We start from the raw sequence: 9,328 nt of genomic DNA, 5'->3' as shown, positions 1-9,328 counted from the left end.
AACTATGTAACAGCAATTTGCAGGACATGATGAAAAGGATAAACAGGCAGGACAGTAGGATGATTTGCCCAAAATCAGACATCTCCATAAATGTGAAGAGAGAATTTAAAGAAACACAGCTTGAACCACATATGCTGATAAGAGAACTACAGAAAACAGAGATGCAGTGCCATGAAGCTTTGTGATGTTTTGAGAATACAATTTGCAATGAGCATTTAAGTCAACACAAGTTTTAAAGAACCATTATCAGCATCTAACTTGCTTTTTCTTACTATTCTTCAGATTTTGCTAAGCCTCTGAGCCATCCAGATTCTCCAAATATGTTTATGCTCCCAAGGATAAAACTGGTGTCAGTTTTGCAACCAGAAGTGGTTTCTGCCCTTGGAACTTTCCCACACCCTTGGAGTTTCCACCCTTGGAACTTTTTTTTTTCTGGCTATTTGTTCACTTCAGCGCTTGCAGGTTTGGCATATAAGACAGTCATTTGGACCCTCATTCTGCTGCTTTTGCTGAAGGCACTGACAAAGCTCTCTTTGGCCTGAGGATTGATATGATCCCTTTTGGGAAAAAGCAAGAGCAAGTCCACATTCCAAGAAAAGACCAAATTATTTGGTCAATGCCTTGTCCAGGGAGAAGAATGCAGGTATCCCACACTGCTGACAGTTCCTACCCTTCTGATTTACCTGCACACAGGAACAAAACAGCAGCAGGTAGACTCTCTTCCCAGCAGAGGAGAAATAGTTAAGTCTTAGACGAAGCTGAAAGGAGATTAAAAAAATATTTCAGAACTCCCTAATAGGGGCTGCCTGCCCTGATCATATTACTAGTGCCAAAGTAATGCAACTCTGCACTGCGGCAGGTCTTGCTCTTTTCAGGGATTCATTTATTAATATTAGCCTTGGAGGTGCTCATTTTGCTGAGTCAATACTGGGTCACACAGATGCAACTACATATTTATCAGTTTTCATTATTCTGTTCATGGATTTATACACATATTTGTGATTAAATGTAACTAAGTATATCTTAAGTCCCTACTTGTAGGGGCAGGCAGAAGGGCATCCTATAAGTTCCTGCAGGAACTTCTGGGCTTTGAGCTGTGCTGATCTCATTTGATCTATGTGATTGCTGAATGGCCTCAACTAAGCTTCTTGACAGCTTGTGTGGAATAAAAAACACTGTCAGCAGGGACTTGTTCCCTAAACACATTTTCCATCAGACCAAGGAATGACAAATTATTTTCTCTTTCCCAGTGATGAGAGTATCACAAAAAAACCCTACTGCTGCACTTCTTCCTTATTTTCTGAGATGAAGTAGAGAATAAGAATAGAGGGTGTTGAAATTAGAGACGTTTTTCTTTTCTTTCACCTGTCCTTAGGTATCAGTCACCACCTGGGGGAAGAACATGAGCTGTCAGCTGGTTTGTGTGGCACATATACACAGTAAGATCTGCCAGTGGTTGCTGCAGAAATGGATGTGTTTTCTTATGGAGGAGCAGTCCCAAGGGCAGCTGCTGGCTGTTGACTGGGTTTCCAAGGTGAGCACCCCAGCTCTGAGTGCTCTAGGGGACAGTCTGAATGTGCATCTGACCTTACTGCAATCTGCTCTTCAGCTGCAGCACACTCACAGAATTTCTTTCCAGAATGCTTATAAATATGGCATTTTCTGATTTTCAAAAAACCTTTAAAACACATGTCAGGATGCTCCAGACAGTCAGGGAGCTTCCTCATCCTAGGCATTAACCTAGCTGGGCTGTGACCCCATGTTTCTTATAGGGGGACAGGGAAAGAAGAAAGAGGCTAAAGCTTTGGATGTGGTGACTTCAATGTCCTAAAATGGAAAAGGCTGGTGCAATGCTGTTTATTTTAACTAAAGGTATTTCCATGGCCCTTATCACTGCAGCATCTGAACCAAGTCCAAAACTCCATTTTCCTGTCAGGTCTGCAAGGCTGGAAGCAGACAGCTGAGGGATTAGTGTCTGGTGAGTGGATGCAGCTGGAGTTAACCTGTGAGGCTCACTGAAACACACAAAAGGAGGAAGAGAAAAGGAGTGGATAGTGAGAGTGAAGTTTGGGAAGGGATTTGGTGCTGTCCTTGGATCCTGGCACATGCCTTTTTATTGAGTGTGCCATATCTCTCAGACACAGAAGGATCTTTTGCTCTGAACCAACAGAGCATGTTTGTGTGGCAGTGTTGTTTCCCACCCATCAGCAGTTCCCTCAGTCCTTCATCTGTCCTGGAGAATATGTGAGACTGTGAGAGCTCCTTTATGCCTAGGAGGAAGCAGGGATCTAAATTGGCATGTCCTTCATATGAGAGATAGCTTGGCCTCTCCAAGCAGAGTATTGTGAAAAATATGGTCCTCAGCATGTCCTCAGGGTCATTCAGAGGGTGTTTTTTTTTATCCTGCAAAAACTGTGGTGTTTGTGAGAAACTACTTAGTGTGAGCCTAGTTTAGCAAAGGAGTTTGTGTTCACTTCTCTTTGTAACAACAAGCATCCTTCTCCCTAACTGGCAATTTACTTGAGGGCTGATTTGCTCTCACCCTCAGAGTCCCATGCAAAGATCTCAGCTTTCAAAAGTACAGTCTCTTCCTTGCAAGGTTATCAGGAAGAGCAATTTGGTTTCCACCTTCTCTTTTGGGAATGCAGCTGTCTTTTCTTTTCTGAGGGGTCTCTCTCTGCATGGTTTCCTGGCCTGAACAGAGGCTGTGCTCCATGCTGCAAAGTCAGATTTTTTTAGTGGAAAATGTTATTTTTGGCGGTAGACTTGAAACTGTTCTACAGAAATAGCCAATCTAGGCCTTGACTCTTACATGACTGCATTCTGCCAACCACTGATTTTATAATTACCCTCTTTCTTGAGGCTTTCCTCCTCTATCTTGTTACACTAATTAGCTGTCTTGCCTTGATTTGGATAGTCAAGTCCCTCTTAGTGCGCCTTTCCTAACTTAGTTTCTATTACTGAGGCTTTCTGGAAGGAAAAAAATTGTCATACATAGTGGCAGTAGATGAGTAGAAATTGGTTCTGCATTTTAAAAAGCTATTGAGCGGCCCTTAAATACCACTGAATAGAGATACTGCTGTGGAGTTAATAGAGATCTGGTGGTTGGGGAGGTGGAAAGCCTAGAAATATGAGTTCAGTTCCTGTGTCAGCAAGTCATGACACTTCTGTGGGCCTTAGCTTGCTTTTATAGAACAGAGGTACAGTTTTCTTAAATTGTCACTGCTTTGGATCAGAGATTATATGCATTTATATGCATGTAAGAGCCCCTGTTTCTGGATCTTAGTGCAAAATTACAAGAGTAAAATTTGAGAGGCTGTCACAGAAGGAAAAGAGCCTTTTCACTCTGGTATTTGCTGCTCCTCTGAATGTTCCTACCACTGACCTATAGACAGGGAGGACCCAGTCTTAGGATGGTTTGGTTAAATCTCATTTCTACAGCATACAGTGGGCACATGAAAATGCTTTGGACTATGGCAGTCACTTTGTCAAAGATTAAAAGACAATACTGTGTGATTGCAATGATCAATGATACCATGGAAGTGGTGAATTGTCAGCTGATTACTGAGCTTGCCACAGATTTATAAGGTGGAATGGGCTTTGTAGAAAACTGCCTGATGAATAACATGGGGCAAAGAAAATATATGAATTTCTTACTAATTTAGAAAGTAAACTAAATCTACCAAAATCCATTGCATACTACAAATCATGCAAAGACACAATGTCTGATTTTTAAACTTAATACATGTAAGAATGTTGGCAGTGGTTGGTTTTATCTGAAGTAAAGGATTAACTGTCCACCAGTAACTCTTGCAGTGTGAGTCAGGAGCTAGTCTGAAATTAGGACTCTGGACTAAGTCCAGAAAAGGCTCCACAATGTGTTACTCATTGCGGCACAGAATTTTTCACATTCATCTTTTTAAATGTCTATCTCCATGGAAAACACAAAGCTGTGTCCATAATAAAAAGGGATTGTTTTGATGTTGTTTTTTTTTTCCCAGTAGAAAACAGTGTCTGTCATAAACTGTTCTGCCTTTGTCTAAATTCTGAGATCTCTCATCCTTCTGCTCACAAAAACTGTGACTTGTCAAAACTATTCAGCCCTATGGTCTCAACTCTGAGAGACAAAAAGAAGAAATGAAAACTGAAGTGTACAGAGTAACCTTTTCCCTGGTACCTCCCTCCTGTATCTGTAATCAGGGGCTTAAGGAGAGGGTGTAGCAGGGCCTGCAGCTGAGCTCCCCCTTCAGGACCCTGATTCTGCACCATTACCATCTGGTAGGCTTGTTTAATTAACAGGGGAGGCTAGGCATTTTATTACCTACCCCATCTGCTTAATCCTTTGTATTTTCTTTGCATCTTCAGTTAAGTCTAATGACATTTTCAAATCCAAGCCAACAATTTTCTAGAAAAGTGTTTCTCCAAAACAATGGCAATTATAAAGAGCACTTTGAAATTGGAAGGGTAGCAGTTCCCGCCCCCTTTACTAAAACTTATTTTTTTCCTCATGGCTTTCATTTCCTTTTGAAGGGAGCCACACGTATTTAATTGTTTATGTCTGTCTCTCAATTGCATTTTGGCTTATCTTACCACCTTGATCAGTTCTGGATATTTCTATTTAATTTTCCAACAATATTTTTGGGTTTCATTTTTTTCATCAGGACCTGCGGATACTTGCTCATGTACATACCCAGCCTCAGCTTGGGGTGTAGAAAATGCAAGTGCCTCATATGAAGAGGAGCCACCCTTGCACAGGGAAGTGCAGCAGTTAGGGCAAAGGTTGTAACTACTCTTGGGAAAACATGTTCAGTGTGTCTTTCATTGTGCCATGGCTGATTGCTTTGTAGCTTGCTTCTCTTAGACTTCTCCCTGTTTCTGCGTATTTTTCTTTTTCCTGGACGCTCATGTTCAACACTGATATTCCAGAGACCAGCCTATGAACAGCTGCCTGCTACTCCCCTAGGAACTGACTTGGCTTTTTTGCACTATCTGAAAAACAAATATGAAACAATTAACAGGAAGATCAAAATCACTCGGTGCTTTTGGAGTCTCTGAGATGATTCTGTCTGGACCTTAAGTACATGGCAAGGCTGACTCTTTTTTTTTTTTTTCTTTTTTTCTCTTCTTATCCACTTCAATTTCTTTTTGTACCACAAAAGATTTTCCCCTGTTACCCTGCAACTAAGTAATATCAAATTTTATGCCAGCTGATCAACATCTGCCAATTACATTTTTGCTATCTCTGATCAATCTCTCTGCCAAGGCCCAGTGAAGATTTGGGACTAACTGGTACCATTTTCCTTTCTGCCACTGGTCCACTGAATGATGGTGATGAAACCGTTTCTCTCATTCCTGCTGCAGTTTCTGACACTGCTTTATCTGTTCTGGAATCTCATGAAAAAGAGTCTTTTAAGGCACAGCTTTATTGTACAGATGGTGATGGTTTTATATAATCATCATGACAAAAAATTGTGTTTCAATAAAATTGTTTGGAGGGTTTGTCTGTTACCAGTTGTTTGGAAAATTGTTTGGCTTGCTTTCCCTATTTTTTCTTTTTTTTTTTTTTTTCCCTGTGGGATTCAGGTTTTTTTGTGGAATAATAATCTTCTTTTTTCCAGCAGAAATTTTATAGCCTTTCACAACAAACATCTCTTACAGCTATGTCTTTACCTTGTCACCTTTATCAAATTCTTCATGAGGGAAAATTATAAATTGTCTCCAGTGATTTGTTTTGTCAATTTTTAGTAAATCTGAACTCAGATAATTTCAAACACAACCATTCCTCACTCCTTCAAGCTCAATACTATCTGGTTTTCTTGACCAGTGCATGGAAAATTTACCCTGTGAAGAAGGCAGTTGCCCATGGCTGCTGCAGAGCTCGTAGGGTCAGGAGCCATTTGCTTAGGCTCAGGGTTGGAAAAACATGGAGACTGGAGACACCCAGGAAAGGTGGGGGAGAATATGCAGATGTTTTGCCTGTCCCAGCTTTGTAGATGTGACCTAAATAGACCAGGATGAACGACCAGGATGAACAACCAGGGGTCCCACTTTTAAACATGCTTTTCACATAAGAACATCTCTTACAGCACTTTCCTCTCCAAACCTTGCTTCAGCCATTCTTATTCCAGGTCTTAGGAAAAGTCTTTGCAAAAGTCTTTCCTTTGCTGCAGGAGTTGGTAGATACATTCTGATGACACTTTGGTATTTCTGGTTTGACTGGGACTTCTCACAGACAGCAGTCAAGATGAGCCAGAATGTAACAGCTGTGTGAAATTCTGGTAGCATTGTCCACTACACTTTCAGAATCCTTTGCTTAAGAAAGATCTAAGTCATCAAAAACTTAAGCCAAGATTTTTAGTTGTCATTCTTCTCCCTCATGCTGCTTTGTGGGCAGTGATTTGTGCTTGGCTGGCTGTTTCAGATGTAAAGCCTGCTGAGTTTCTTCCTGAAACATCCCAACACAGTAAACAAGGGAAAGCAAAGGGAAAGCAAAGGCACAGCTTTTCCTGTGCAGCCAGCTGGAGGTCCTGTGTTTTCTCACTTCTTCATGCATTCTTACCCCTGACCCCAGTGTGCTATCCAGTTCCCTCTGTCAGGTTCTCCTGAAAGCTGTGATTTCCTCTCCTGACAGGCAGCAGGAAGATCAGAAAGCTGTTGGGCAACCTTTGCTCTGGAGAGAATTGGAGGGTTATTAACAAAGCATGCCTGACAGGCAGGGTTTAGGAAATAGTGATAACATCAGGAAGAGGGAGGAAAGCAAACAGTTCAGTAGCTTAGAGTGTGTTTGTCATCGTAAAATCAGCCCAGGCTAGCACCTTTATAAGCTGTTCTTTCCCTTGCAGTGTCACTGTCACAGACTTCGTGCTGCATATGAAGTCACATCATTTCCACCAGCAACTGAGATGTGTTCGGTACCTTAGATGGGACTGTTCTGAGCAAGTCCAAAGGTTGGAGATGTTTTAGTTTGGTTTCAGCACCACAGAGGACAGTAAAATGACTGAACTTATTCTGTCCTTGGGTGTGGGGGTGTGGCAAAAGGGAAGTCTTCCTTTTCACTGCCTCATAACCACTGCAAGGAGAAGTCACCTATTTTACAAGGAAATCAAAGCCAGGAATGGAACTCATGTCACTTACATCCACTAACCTGGCTTGGTAAAAGCCAGTTAGGACATTTAATTGGGAGCTATGAAATCCCATCCTCTGGGCAGTTTGTAGTTCAGCTTTTGATATAGGTTTTTTCTAATTATCACTGACAGGCAGATTGAGGGTAAGATTATACATTTGAGTTCTTGTTTTTTCCCTTCCCTCCCCTTCTTCTTATCATGTGTCAGCTCTGGTTTCCAAATACATTTCCATGTCAAAGCACTAAACTTCATCCATCATGAGCCCGTTTGTGCAAGTCCTAACAAAATAACCCTTCTGCCATGTCTCTCTGGGAAGGTGGAGACTCCAGTCATAATGTAATATGACAATGGAGGCACCATGAGACTGGGTAGTGAGATTATATCTTTTCCATTTGTGCAGTAACTGTTGTTTAGCATGGTTTGTCAGTCTGTCAGATAAAGGCACACAGCCATCTATAAAGAATTATTAATGAAGATTCAGACATTTTTTCTGCTGGAAATGGATCACTTCACTCTTCATTTCACTGACTTTTTACATTAGAAAACTAAAAATAGCCCTGAGTTTATAAGGAAGAACCTTCAATATCTGGCAGGTTTTGCCTTTCCTGTAGTCCATTCCCCAGAGAAAGGTTAAATACACAAACCCTTTTCCTAATGGTCTGAGCTTAGCATTTCAGAGTCATAAACATGAATACAAGGTGTCTATCTTTGTTAAGCACATTCACATCCACCAAGCCTGCTTATCATCCAAACAAAAAGCAAAGACCAAAAAATCCCTTCAGCCTCTGATAATTTACACTTTTGAGGAAAAGGGAAGTTAAGAAAAAGAAGTGTTAATCACACCAGCTAGGATAAATTTGGTGTTGCCAAATGCTGTACCATTTTGGCCACTTTTCCCTGATGATGTAGCTCGGTCCCCTTCGAAGCAGCCCTGCTGTCACAAAGCTGGGCTGTGCTGGAGCAACATCTTTCCTTTGTTTCAGAACATGTCAGGGGATGCCAGGGGCATGACAAGCATGCCGGGGCTGAAGAGTGTTCCACAGGTTCCACAGGCAGCTGTCTGTTGATGATCCATTTCATTGCTTTATGATTTAGAAAACTTATTTCTACACATGACCTTGACAGGGTTTGCCTTCTGGCTTTTGAAAATAAATGGCTGAAACCTGGAAATATTATTGTCCGTTAAAGAGGGCTTTTTCCTTGCTCTCTTCCACAACACAGAGGAACTGTTTAGATCCCTAGAACTTCTGGGTTTCAGATGGGAGAAAGTATGTGTGGTTGTGGTACTATCTTCCCATTCTCCATCAGGATGAGAATGAGATACTCATCTGGTGAGGATGAGCAGCCCTTTCCAACAGACATATGCCAAAGGCACCAGAAGAGGTGTGCAACAGGATGCCACCTCCCTAAGCGAAGCTCCCTGTACACACAGGTACATGTGCACACACACACATCTTCACACACACACTTCAGAGACCACATGAGAAATGGGAGATTCGCTTTTCACCATCACTGGGGGATAGGATGGAGTTCATGTCCAAATGCACAATCCTTAGATGTGCCTTCGCTTGGCACAGGGCAACGTTTCTGCGCAACGATGGCTAACACTGAAATCCCAGAAAAAGAAAGAAGATCGGGCTCTTCTCTCTGTTAAAGAATCTGAATGTGGCTCCGCACAATTTAACATAACTAACTGATCCTCTCAGATATACCAGGGCTGTATTCTACCATTAGTGCTTTCCAAAACCAAATCAAGTCAATAGAGTGCTCTGCAGTGCAAAGCAAAACAAAACCACAAAAAGTTCAAGTGTAGTCACCAGAAAAAAATTTGCTAAGTACCAGCAGAAATGAGGAGTTAATGGGTCCCATATGTGGCAGCTAACCTGGGCTTTATAAGATTTTCCATGAGATTTCTGAAAAAAATTCTATAGCAGCAAATAAGAACAAAAATCAATTTCCTTGTTAAACAGGACAGCTAACATTAAAGCTGTACTTTTTTTCCATAGTTGAGTCTATAAATACAGGCTAACAAACCTGGATAGGATTCTCACTCAAAGAAAAAAAAAAAAAAAACCAGATGACAGCCTCTAGTATTCCTGAACAGGAAGACACTTAAAGCTTTAATCAGCTTTTCAAAAAGACAAGATCTGAAACAGTTCAGAAAATATTTACCTTTTACCTTACTCTACACCTTGTGGAAATGT

General features: G+C 41.3%; 1 long non-coding RNA gene across 1 annotated transcript; it reads right to left on the bottom strand.

The window, feature by feature from the left end:
* Window positions 1-4,663: 4,663 nt before the first annotated feature.
* On the bottom strand, window positions 4,664-8,139 carry LOC137477623 (uncharacterized). The gene is made up of 3 exons (XR_011001101.1): window positions 8,004-8,139; window positions 6,560-6,670; window positions 4,664-4,989 (listed from the first exon to the last, which is right to left on the bottom strand). It is a non-coding gene; the product is annotated as an uncharacterized lncRNA (long non-coding RNA).
* Between the last annotated feature and the right edge of the window lie 1,189 nt (window positions 8,140-9,328).

The sequence above is a fragment of the Anomalospiza imberbis genome, chromosome 7, assembly GCF_031753505.1.
Source record: "Anomalospiza imberbis isolate Cuckoo-Finch-1a 21T00152 chromosome 7, ASM3175350v1, whole genome shotgun sequence".
Lineage (NCBI taxonomy): Eukaryota > Metazoa > Chordata > Aves > Passeriformes > Viduidae > Anomalospiza > Anomalospiza imberbis.
Note: the sequence above shows the minus strand (reverse complement) of the source record. Positions and strands in the feature narration are given on the sequence as shown.